The sequence below is a fragment of the Bos javanicus genome, chromosome 9 (assembly GCF_032452875.1).
Source record: "Bos javanicus breed banteng chromosome 9, ARS-OSU_banteng_1.0, whole genome shotgun sequence".
NCBI classification, from domain to species: domain Eukaryota; kingdom Metazoa; phylum Chordata; class Mammalia; order Artiodactyla; family Bovidae; genus Bos; species Bos javanicus.
Window position 1 is genome coordinate 67908559 of NC_083876.1, and position 12509 is coordinate 67921067.

Genomic DNA, 12509 nt, shown 5'->3' on the forward strand with positions numbered 1-12509 from the left:
ATGAAATTATGTGTTTAATATTAGATATGTCACATTCCTGCAGGTAAAGATTAATAAGTAACAATAAATATAATAAAATTTATTCCAGTCATCATCCTTCCAAGCATGTCACAATACATTTTACATATACATCCAATATCCACAAACACTGTAAACTAGATATATTCATAAAGAACAGCTTTTATCACAAAGTGGCATGACAAAGAAAAGCAGGAATGACAGAAGAAAAGCAGAGAGTATGACAACAGTAGATTATTCTTTCAGTTTCCAAACACACTTTATATCACATTGCCTCGTCCTCTTAATTTTTAATTTTTTTTTCCAGAAAGTGAATATAACCTTCAAAGTCTTGAATTTAAATCACACTCTGTGATGTTCTGGGAAATTTATACTACTGTAGTTATCAGGTATTCAAATCAAGGCAGCAGCCACATTTTTTATAACATTTATAACATTTTTTATTTTTTATAACAAAACTGAGACATGTATCAGAATTCTCCTTCCTGCCAGGCTGCCCCTCTCAAAAGTAATACTTGCAACAATCATCAAAATAAAGCTGTGATGAACAAGTAAATACATCACTTAGAGAAAACAAAGTGAAATGGGCAGAACCCTCTAGGGCTTTTCTTTCGAGAGAGACAGCCACACAGTCTATTATAAGCATTCAGATATCAGAAGGTAGTCAAAAGAAACCAGAGGCATCATCAAACAGGTTAAAAGACTTTTTCAAAGGTGTCAGTCCAGAGCAGATGTGAACTAGAGGCACAAAACAAGCCCAACAGAGACTCCTCAAATGTCCCAAGAACAGTTACTAGACACCAGCAATGGCCTGCTGGAGCATTTTGAGGAAGACTACCAGGACTGCCTCTAAAAGAAATATAGTTCTCCAACAGCCCATGGTTTCACCACTGAAGTCACATGCAGCGTTATACTGCATAGCCACTGGCCCCCTTCAGATAGATAAGCTAAAGGAGTCAGACCCAACCCAGTTCCACTTCTCTTTTAGATAGGGTGGACAAATGTGTATGTATTTACAATTTCAAGCATTGTACAGTAAATAAAAAAATAAACAAAAGTATACCCAAATGCTAAATCCATTAAGGTTGGGAGGAAGAAGGCACCATTACTGTGCACGTGTACTTTCCCCAAGCTTTCTGCCTTAAACATTGATTATTTTACAATCAAAGAAAATGCTATTAACATACATCAAGTCATAACAGCCTATAAGGGCTCCAATTAGGGTGGGCAAAGCATGGCTTTTTACAAGGAAAGAGAACAAAAGAAGCAAAGGCAAAGGTTCTGGATAACTGCTTATACAAAGTCAAGGTGTGTTCACAGCCAAATCACTGTAAAGCATCACTGGAAAGGGAGACAGGAGAGGAAGATTAAACATAAAAGTATATAAATGCCTACCAGATGTTTAGGGACTTCCAGTACCTTGCAAACAGTCCACATTCCATAGGCAATGGGGGATAATCAAAGGTTATTGAAAGAATAACATAATCACCTCTACTAGAATGAAGGACGTTATGATAGCTGTAAATAGCATGATGAGAGGAAAAAGATGGAAAGAGATCCAGTGGGTCATTACAGTAGAGCTTATCAGTTAGGAGAGTGCAGTAGTATGACAACAGGGGCAGACCTGTCTGTCCTTCACGTTCGTTCTCAATCCATGCCACCTACATCAGGGGCAATGCACAGACGGCAGCAGTAGACTCTTTTAGGAACCGGTAAATATTTGGAAATGGGAACAGAAAAGAAAGGGGTTCTAACCTAGACGAATGGAGATCAGATTTTAGACACAAATGGTTAAACACAAAGTTGTTTTAGAGGACAGCTGACATTTCCCCACAGCAGGAAGGCCTCATGCAACACACGGTTATGAAACACCCAGGGACAACTAGTAGGTGAGGAAAAGCTTTGGGTCTCAACCCAGCTCTCCCACAAGAGAACTGGTCACCCAAAGGGTTTATTCTTGTGCCTGCCTCATTGGTGAGGAGGAGCATTTACCCATTTCTTAAAGATGCTTCATTTTTACACTGGAAGTCCACTTAGATCTGTTAAACTTCAAAACTATTTCAGACAATGAGAGTTTTTCATTTTTATCTATTTATTTTAGGGTGCGATGGGTCTTTGTTGCTGCATGTGGGCTTTCTCATCGTGGTGGCTTCTCCTGTTGTAGAGTATGGGCTCTAGGTGCGTGGACTTCAGTAGTGGTGGTGCACAGGGTTTGCCCCACGGCATGTGGAATCTTCCTGAAACAGGGATCAAACCAGTGTTCCCTGCATCGGCAGGCAGATTCTTATCCACTGGGCCACCAGAGAGGTCCCCAGACAATGCAAGTTTTCAATCAAGAGTGACGGATTAAAACGGAAGAGAATAGGACTTCCCTGGTGGTCCACCGGTTAAGACTCCCAGCTTCCAATACAGGAGACTCAGGTTTGATCAGGGAACTAAGATCCCACATGCTCTGCAGTGCAGCAAAAAAATAAAATGAATTTTTTTAAAAAAGAGTCTTGCTTGCATTGCAGCCTAACTTAAAAGATGAAGAAGAAGAAAGATGGGAAAGGTGAATTTTCTGAGCAACTATCAAGTTTCAGGTACTTGCTAGGCCCTTTCAAATATTTTTTCTCTTAATCTGCCATCTATAGGGGCACTAAAGCTTTAACATGCATCAGTGCTTCGTCCCTAATCACAGAGCTAGCCCTTGCTGAAGTGGGTTAGGCTCACTCAGAAACTTGATTGCCATTCCAAATGAAAAGCACATCATTTTCATTTAATTTTGGTAAAGTTTTATTATTAAACCAAGTCAATTTCCTTGTTATTTGATTCATTTGCAGCTTTAATTTAAAAAATGTGATTACCAAATAGAAAAAAATGCTGAGGCTAAATTAAAAAAAAAAAACCTTATAATTGAAAATTTTCAGGCCAAACTGAAAAAACATAAAAGCAATTTCCACAGCATCTACCAGTGATTCCACCCTGGATCTTTAAGGCCTGAAGGTCTAATATCCATTGGCTATTAGTCTATTGGTCTGTCACAGTAGAATCCTGATAAGTTGTTTTGGGTTTTGCACTAAGCCCCAAGGTCCTAGTGCTGATCTTTAATTTTAGTCTCACCTCATGGGTTTGCTCTATGCAAATAAAAGAATAGTGTGAATTGATTTATGAATCACAGTCTTTTTGAACATGTGGTTTATACCATCTTGAACCAATTTTCTGGTGAACAATGAGATGAGGAAAACATCTGGCTCAGAAATTGCTAGGCCAGGTGATACAATATCCTTTTCCTTCTTCCCTTTCCTCCTCTTTAAATAGAGGCCCATCCTTGTTTACAGGATGAGGGCAAGAGCTAAAATCCTTTCCAGAAAGGATATAGTGTGTGATATTGTTATTAAGGTATTGTGTAAAATTGTTACACAGGCTGCCTAAGGAAACTTATCCACAAAAAACTAGCTAAGCTCTCACCAAAGTCGACAGATACCTGTGAGAAGTCGAATGGAGCACTGGGGGATGGGAAAATCAACACTCCAGGGAGGTCTCTCTCTTAACTCACCTGTGCTGCTAAGCCTGTCTCTCTGAACCAGTAAAATGGAAGTTACATGTTCCTACCTGACAGGGCTGGTCTAAAGCACACATAAGCTGGTGAAGGAGGCTGAGAGAAAAAAGGAGGAATTTGCTGAATTTGCTAATTAAATTATTTATTATTAATAAATTTTAAAATGAGCAAAATAAATTTTATTATTAATAAATTTAAATTTATAAATAAAATAATAATTTATTTTGCTAATTAAATTATCTATTTAGCACAGATCCCTAATATGAATGCTTTATTCCCATCACATAGATAAGAGCACTGTGGCTCAAAGACTAATGACAGGGCAAGCTCTTTGCTCAGTTTCAAAAAAAGGCAGAACCAGGATTCACAATAAAATCCTTTTGATATAAAATCCATGCTCTTTCCATCATTCTATCCTATACCCATGGCAACACATGCATTATCAAGGTGAGCTTATATATTATTTTTATAGCTTACCCAATCTAAGAAACATATCCCGTTTTAGACTTGCCATTCATTATTTGCAAACCATTAGTAAAGAAAAATACTGTTGATATTACAGAAAGCACCAACTGTAAGCTGCATCAGAGTTTCAGTGATATTCAAATGTGAATGAAACAAATACGCATCTTAGAGAAAATACAGAAATAGGATGACCAAGTAGAACCAATTTTTTAATTTCACCAAAAAGTCAGAAATTTGATTCCTGTTAAGATTTGCCAAGTATTTCAAAACTTCAATACATGATTGCTGTTTAATCACTAAGTCGTGTCCGACTCCATTTGTGACCCCCATGGACTATATAGCCCTTCAGGCTCCTCTGTCCATGGGATTTCCCAGGCAGGAATACTGGAGTAGGCTGCCATTTCCTTCTCCAGGGGATCTTCCTGATTCGAGGATCGAACCCTTGTCTCCTGCAGTGGTGGGTGGATTCTTTACCACTGAGCCACCAGGGTAGCCCTCAATACATGATACTGATACATTTATTCAGTCAATAAATTACACATTCATTTAATTACTGTGTTTTTAGCACTGCCTCAACCCTCAAGACCATGTTATCAAAAAACAAGAATCAAGCTGCCAAACATGTTACTAGAAAACAACAATGTTAACAACAACAATATCAATCAAGTGCGTGCTCTGGGCATGAGGGAAGACTGCAGAGAGGGCACAAAGCACTGCTAGTCAGTTCTTCCCATAATTACCTGTCTCTCTTAGAAATGACTGGCTTCAAATGCAAAGCTCCCATCTGTAAGATGAAAGTCCCTATTCTAGATTTCTTCATTTGGTTATCTGTTTATCCTTCTTCACCTTTAAAAAGAAGGCTGTGGCCTTTCAGAGTAGCATGGAAGTCCTTACAAGCGGGCACAGTTTAACTGGAACCTGCCCCTGCCCGGCCTAGAGTTGTCCAGACTTTGCATGTCACCTCCTGGTGACATGTCACCCATCACATTCTTGGCTTGGTTTCTGGGCTCCTGGAATCATCTCTTGGTTGACCCACACACCCCAGCATTGTCATGAGCCAGTCCTGTTGGAATGAGATTCCATGTTCTCTAGGAGTACACATGACTATACATTTCCTACCAAGTCCTAGAAACCATCTGATGTGCCCTGGCTAACTTGGCAAAGACACAGGCTTACTCATTTTTTTTTGGCCACATCATGCAGCTTGCAAATCTTAGTTCCCAGACCAGAGATTGAACCTGGGCCACCAAAGTAAAAGCACGGAGTCCTAACCACTGGACCGCCTGGGAACTGGACATGGCGTACTTCCTTTCAGATTTCTGTTCTTTGCACCAATCAGGAACAATAAAAGATTTCAGGTAGAAATACAGTCATTCCTTTCTTAACATCAAAGCAAATTACCTGTTCTATTAATTGATAAAGCAAGCTTTAAATTAATTAATACAAGAAAATTCCTAGCTCCCTTTAACTGAAGTAGGGCTGACTTACAACATTAGTTTCAGGTATATAACACAGTGATCCAACATTTTGATAAATTACACAAAGTTATGATAAAATATTGGCTATTTTTCCTACACTGTACATTAGTCTTGTGATGCACTTATTTTATAACTAGTAGTTTTCTCCTCTTAATCCCCTTCACCTATTTTACCCTTCTCTCCACCCCCACTCTCCTCTGGCCCCACTATTTTGTTCTCTGTATCTGTAGCCTATTTCTGTTTCACTGTATTTAGCTTTTTTTAGATTTCACACATAAATGATAACACATAGTATTTTTTTCTGTCTGATTTATTTCACTAAGTATAATACTTTCCAGGTCCATCCATGCTGTTGCAAATGGCAAGATTTGTTTTCTTTTTAATCTAACTAAATACCTTTTGATAGTTGTGGAATTCTTAACTATTCATTTCCTGAATTAATGTGAAGGTCACCAGATTTGACCTGAAAATATCATTCATGGCATAATTATTGTGAGTTCGTTGGTTTATTTTTCTATGAGAATAAATTCCTTGGCCATTCTTCAATTTATTCATTTGGCAAATACTTTTGCCTTGCACTTACTAGTGCCAGGCACTATAGTAGCTGATGGTAATAAATTGATATATAAGAATGAAATAAAGAACTTACTAAAAGCTATTGGGCCCAAATTCTTAGGTTCCCCCCATTAAAAATAAGTGAATTTAGTAGATGCCAATTACATGTTACTCTGTGCTATTTTACTTCTTCTCAATCAATCCTCATTTCTTTGTCTCTTTCTGACAAATGAGGGAACTGAAAGATTAGTTAGAAAGAGTAAGCAATTTACAAGAAAGAGGACCGCCAGGGCTCACATTTGAACTCACATCTCCTGACTTTAAATCAGTCATACAGTCTTTTTACTAAGGCATATTGCGTATGCCATTTGCCAAAAGGAATACTATGGTGCAGTTTGAAGTTCCAATCTCAAGCAGATTTGTGTTCAGTTTGAGCTCTGTTGTGTCCTTAATGGAAACTTGGAGCAAAAATTACTAGCAGCTGAGCACAGTACCAGAGCTCTAGTCCTCTGAACACTATTATGTTTTATGATTAAACATACAATTTCACATTTATTTTCATTTGACGGAGAAACACCATGTTCCTATAAATTAACCATACAAATGCTCTGCACACTTCTGTAGTGAGCATGTCTTATTCTTTCAAGGGAAAAGGTAAGCTACTAATATTTCTCAGCCCTTATATGTGTTCAAGTTATAACTTGAACTCACTGGAATCTCATTATAACAAATTCTAGGTTCATAAAGGATTGTTCCAAAGGTGACTTAATCTTCCACCAAGATAATACTTGGTGCCAACAAGTAAATCCCCGCTGACCACAGTCAGCTGTGTAGCAAAGCATATGCCATACTTGCTCACTTTCTTTCTCTCTCTGTATCCTGCCCCATGATAAGAGGGATGTGAGGCTGTTTCCCTCCCCACCCTCCAGGCATTTTAGCTAAAAGTACACTGCTAAGACATGTACTTTGCCTAGCACTTTAAAGAGTGAGAGCCTTTATGTCTCACAATGATATTCTAGGCATTAACTTAGATCTCCCTTGGACATTCATTCTAAAGAAAGGCTGAATTACTGAAGTATGAACACGCCAACGTGTGATCACTCCACCAACAACATGTTCCCATAGTATATGAAAAAGTAGAAAATGAAAGTGTTAGTTGCTCAGTCGTATCCGACTCTTTGCAACCCCATGGACTATAGCCCACCAGGCTCCTCTGTCCATGGGGATTCTCCAGACAAGCATACTGGATTGGGTTGCCATGGCCTCCTCCACATCATCTTCCCAACCCAGGTCTATCGCACTGTAGGCATATTCTTTACCATCTGAGCCATCAGGAAAGCCCAGGCCTGGTCCTCTATTCTACGTCTCAACTTGTTATACTGAAGTTATTTCTGATAATTCATCCCCCAACTCCCAACACACACACACACACGAGGACTTTGTAGGATTATATGGTCCTTAAGGTCTCTATACTCTGAATATAATGTCTGGACATAGTCACTCTTCAGTATTTATTGACTGAATATGCTGAAGTATCCATGTTAAAGCCACTGGGTCTGGCCAAGGACACAAGCGAAAGCTTCAAGAGTCCTTCCCTACAGGTGAGGGTGGGTAGGTCAGTAAACACACTAAGAACAGCATAATCAAAAAATGCAGTAGATTCGAATCTCTGCTAGACTAGTTTCTTGGCTGATAAGATAAACATTGTGGTAAGAATAAGCTACTCCACTGAATCAGTCATTGTTAATACAGCCCTATATCACCTGAGAAGCAATGTCAACTATGCATTCTGAAATAGGAAGGAAAAATATCGTTTTCACTCTATTCTTTTACCTCCCCTTTCCTAAAGAAACCAGAATCACTATCACACTAGAATTGACCAATTTTTCAACCTGCCTTTATTTTATGGAGCATCAGGATATGCATGAGAAAAACGCACCAAGAGAAGAGCACAAAGTCTGTAATTCTCCCCACAGCACAGCATTAAACTACCACTGGCATCACTAATCAACAACTATAATTAAGCCTAATTATAAATTACAAGTATCTAATTTTAGAAGACCTTTGCTTTATAAATCCTAGACATTAGAGATGTTATTAACTTAGCTACTTCAAATTATTCCAGAGCCAGAAACATCCTTTATTCATTGGTGCCTCATGAATCTGGCCTGAAAACATTCCAATGGTCAGGATCCTTTCCTCAGGTCTATAAGGACCAGGGCCAGCAATCCACTTGCTATTGTAAGTTGAGCATCTCTGAGAAGCCAGCTGCATGCTACCCACTCAGATCTTTCTTCTACTTACACCTGTAACATCCCTGCAGGTTTCTGATTTTCTTTTACTTGCTCCCCTGTGGTCCTGTTGTGAGTTTTGATGTGAATAGTCTCAGGACAATTTAACAAAGACTTGAATGAGGGAGAGCCCTGAAATGGGAAAAAGTGTCTGAAAAGGAAGAAATAAGTCCAGCATAGGATACATAAAGATCCAGGTGGTGCTAGTGGTAAAGAACCTGCCTGACAATGCAGGAGACATAAGAGAATGTAGGTTCAATCCCTGGGTTGGGAAGATCCCCTGGAGGAGGAAATGGCAACCTGTTCCAGTATTCTTTTTTTGTTTTTTCTTTTGTATTGGGTATAGCCAATTTGGGGGCTTCCCTGGTAGCTCAGACGGTAAAGCGTCTGATTACAATGCAGGAGACCTGGGTTTGATACCTGGGTCGGGAAGATCCCCTGGAGAAGGGAATGGCAACCCACTCCAGTATTCATGCCTGGAAAATCTCATGGACCAAGGAGCCTGGTGGGCTACAGTCCATGGGGTTGCAAAGAGTCGGACACGACTGAGTCACTTCACTTCACTTCATAGCCAATTTACAACATTGTGATAGTTTCAGGTCAACAGTGAAGGGATTCAGCCATACATATACATGTACCCACTTCAGTATTTTGCCTGGAGAATTCCATGGACTGGGGAGCCTGGCGGGCTACAGTCCATAGGGTCACAAAGAGCTGGATGCGACTGAGTAACTTAACACTTTCACTTTTCATAGAATACATACTAGCTCATGGCAAAGTACTTAAACCCCTTGCATCCAGCCTTAAAGCACCATAATTTAAGTTTTGGTTGGGCTTTGAACATTTCCAAGTAGAATTAAGATGACCAAAGTATTATCTTTGCCAGGTATAAGGACTGGCACAAAAGAAAGCCATTGTAGTCATGAGGGATGCCAGGCCCAGTGAAGTTCTGCTGGGTTTTCTGATTTATAAAATGATGGGCCACACAGCACATGGGAACTTGAGCTCCCTCTGGCTGCTATGGCAGCCAGAGCTCCCTTGGCTGTCTATGGCACATCACGCTGTGAACATCCCTGACGGTGTGATGGACCACATTTGCCACAGTGGCAGGTTATATGGATATGATGGGAACAGCTCCCACCTGATTCAAGGCCCAGTGTCCCCAAATCCCTGACCTCTACAGATACTAGAGGGCTAAGAGTGGCAAGCAGCAAGCCAAATAAGGGTGGGGGATGTTTGCCCCTCTGTCTAGCACTTCAAAGGCCTTTCATAGGAAACTGAAGACCCTTAAGGGGAGCCACAGATCAGCAGCTTTAGCCATGAGGGTTGCGAATTCTTTCTCTTGGAACACAGCTGGCGGTGGTGACACTGAGCCATTCCTGACAATCCCAGGATGCTGAACATGGATCAAGGACAATGGCCAGTAGGTCTGGTCTTCCTGTTGAGAGAAAGGGGACACAGCAGGAACTTGCTTTGGAAAAGGAAGCTGGTAGTAGAGGTTTATCTTACTGTTTAGACTTTATCTCAAAGGATATCAGAGGCATGCATCACATGACAGTGCTTTGATCTCGACCCTGCCTCTTAAAGACAGGTCTGCCACACCCACTACCCTGCTGACAGTCCTGAGAAAAAAATAGCTGTCCCTTAGCATGGACAGCCGTGCTCCACAGCATCCATGTCCAGGTGGAGTGAGCTAATGACTCACCCCAGTATTGGTGTCAGAAAAGAACCATGGCTTCAGGAGATCTGGTTTCCAGAACAGATGTTGACGCTTAATTAACTGTGCCTTTGTGCACAGTACCTTTTCTATAGCTCGGTTTCCTCACCGTATACAGAAATGCAGGAGACCCGGGTTCAATCCCTGGGTCTGGAAGATCCCTTAGAGAAGGAAATGACAACCCACTTCAGTATTCTTTCCTGAAAACTTCCATGGACAGAGAAGCCTGGCAGATTGCAGTCCACGGGGTCACAAAGAATCTGGCACAACTGAGTGACTAAACCACAACCACCAGCAAAGGAAAGGTTAGTTAGATCACAGGGCCCTCAGATCTCTTACTTTTAGTGATTCTGTGACAATGATACAAATCATCTACATAATTTTTTTTTTTGGCCATGTGGCTTGCAGGATCTTAGTTCCCTGACTAAGAATCAAACCAGGACCCCTAAGTCCTAACCACCGAAGTGCCAAGGAATTCCTGATAGTAGGGTGCATGGCATAATAAATGGTACTAAGTGTTTTTCCTACATCCTCTACTTTAATTCTTCCAACAGTATGTGATGACAATTTTACTCACGCTTTATAGGTAAAACAAAACAAACTAAGGTGCAAAGATATGATTTACCAACGGTTCTATCCTGCTTATACCTTTTTATGTCTTTTTAGTCGAAAGTTGTGCTTTGTTTAAAAATATATATATCACACAAATTCGCAATGGGCAAATCCTCCAAAATTCACATAAAACCAGATTAAAAATAAAATGAAATAGAATTTTTGCAGCTGTTCTATTTTATAATTGATGACTTCGCTTTATACTCTGTTTTTTAAACTGCCAAATCAAGTGAATAGATTATTTTCAACACAATATTGCATAAATCAGAATGATTTCTCTGACAAGTCTCTGGGAAGATGGATGACCATCGTCCTTTGGTACTCAAATCAAAAGCAGCCTTAAGAAAATGGTTCTTCTAGGTCTGGGGCCTTGTGTTAAAAATGCCTTCACTAGGAGTCACTCCAGAGCCAAATGTTTTCCATCCACAAGTCACTTCCATCAAGCATTAATTCAGAGAGGCAATATTCTTACCAGTTATCAAAATGAGGCGAACTTTTAGCTTTAATTTGGTTGCCACCTGCTGGCTAAAAAGACAAAAATCCTCTCTCTGCAGCAAAGGCAGCCTGGGAACCCAGGACAAATGGAAACAAATGAATTCTCTATTATGAGTAAAGCAAGTTTGGGTGACATCAGATTATCTTTGAAACCAGAAGAGAGTGAGTATTTAATGTCTCTATTGTTTTCCAGGTACTGTGTTAGGTCTTCAGATACACTATTACATGTAATCAGCTCCAAATGATTGATTGGCCTAAGTATGAATAACACCATTTTAAGTGGCTTCAGGCTCCACAACCAAAAAGCCACCATGAATTCAAAACCAGTGCTCACCCAGAGATCAGCTTTTCTTCATCAATGTACATTCTTTTAATTAACCATGATTCTTCTCAACCGTGTCTGAATAATCTTTATTTGTGCTAAGTTGCTTCAGTAGTGTCCGACTTGTTAAAATAAGAAAATAGGTATCTTAATTTAACAGTTCTCCTGTTTTGTTTCATCTTCCTGTTGCTGTTCAGTTGCTCTCAGTCGTATCCAACTCTTTGCGACCCCATGGACTGTAGCCTGCCAAGCTCCATATGGGATTCTTCAGACAAGAATACTGGAGTGGGTTGCCATTTCCTTCTCTAGGGGATCTTCCCGACACAGGAATCGAGCTCCCTCTCTTATGTCTCCTGCATTGGCAGGTGGGTTCTTTACCATTAACACCATCTGGGAAGCTCTCAATCTTTATTTATTTATTTATTTTTGGTTATTCTGGGTCTCCACTGCTGCACACGGCTTTCTCTAATTGCGGCAAGTAGGGGCTACTCTTCATCGTGGTGCCCAGGCTTCTCATTGTGGTGGCTTCTTTCATTGCAGAGCACAAGCTCAGTAGTTGTGGTGCACAGGCTTAGTTGCTCTGCAGCATGTAGCATCTTCCCTGACCAGGGATTACCCATGTCCCCTGCATTCACAGGTAGAGTCTTATCGACTGTTCTACCAGGGAAGTCCTTTCCAAGTAATCTTACCCTGCAGAGAAGAGGCTTAAGAACAGAGCTACAACTCACCACGGGGAGTCACAAAGCTTTCGTGACAGTTCACAAGTTAAGCAGAGACAAGACACATAAATACATAAATTTGGCAGGAAGGGCACCAATGATTAACAAGAATGAGAATACTGTAAGAGTCATCAATAAAAGCAATTTCAGGTGATCAGAAAAAATAATGCATTTACAGTAAAATTTCAGGGCTTCTCTGGTGGCTCAGTGGCAAAGAATCCACCTGCCAATGTAGGAGACATGGGTTCAATCCCTGATAGTGGAAGATCCCACATGCCACAGAACAACTAAGCCTG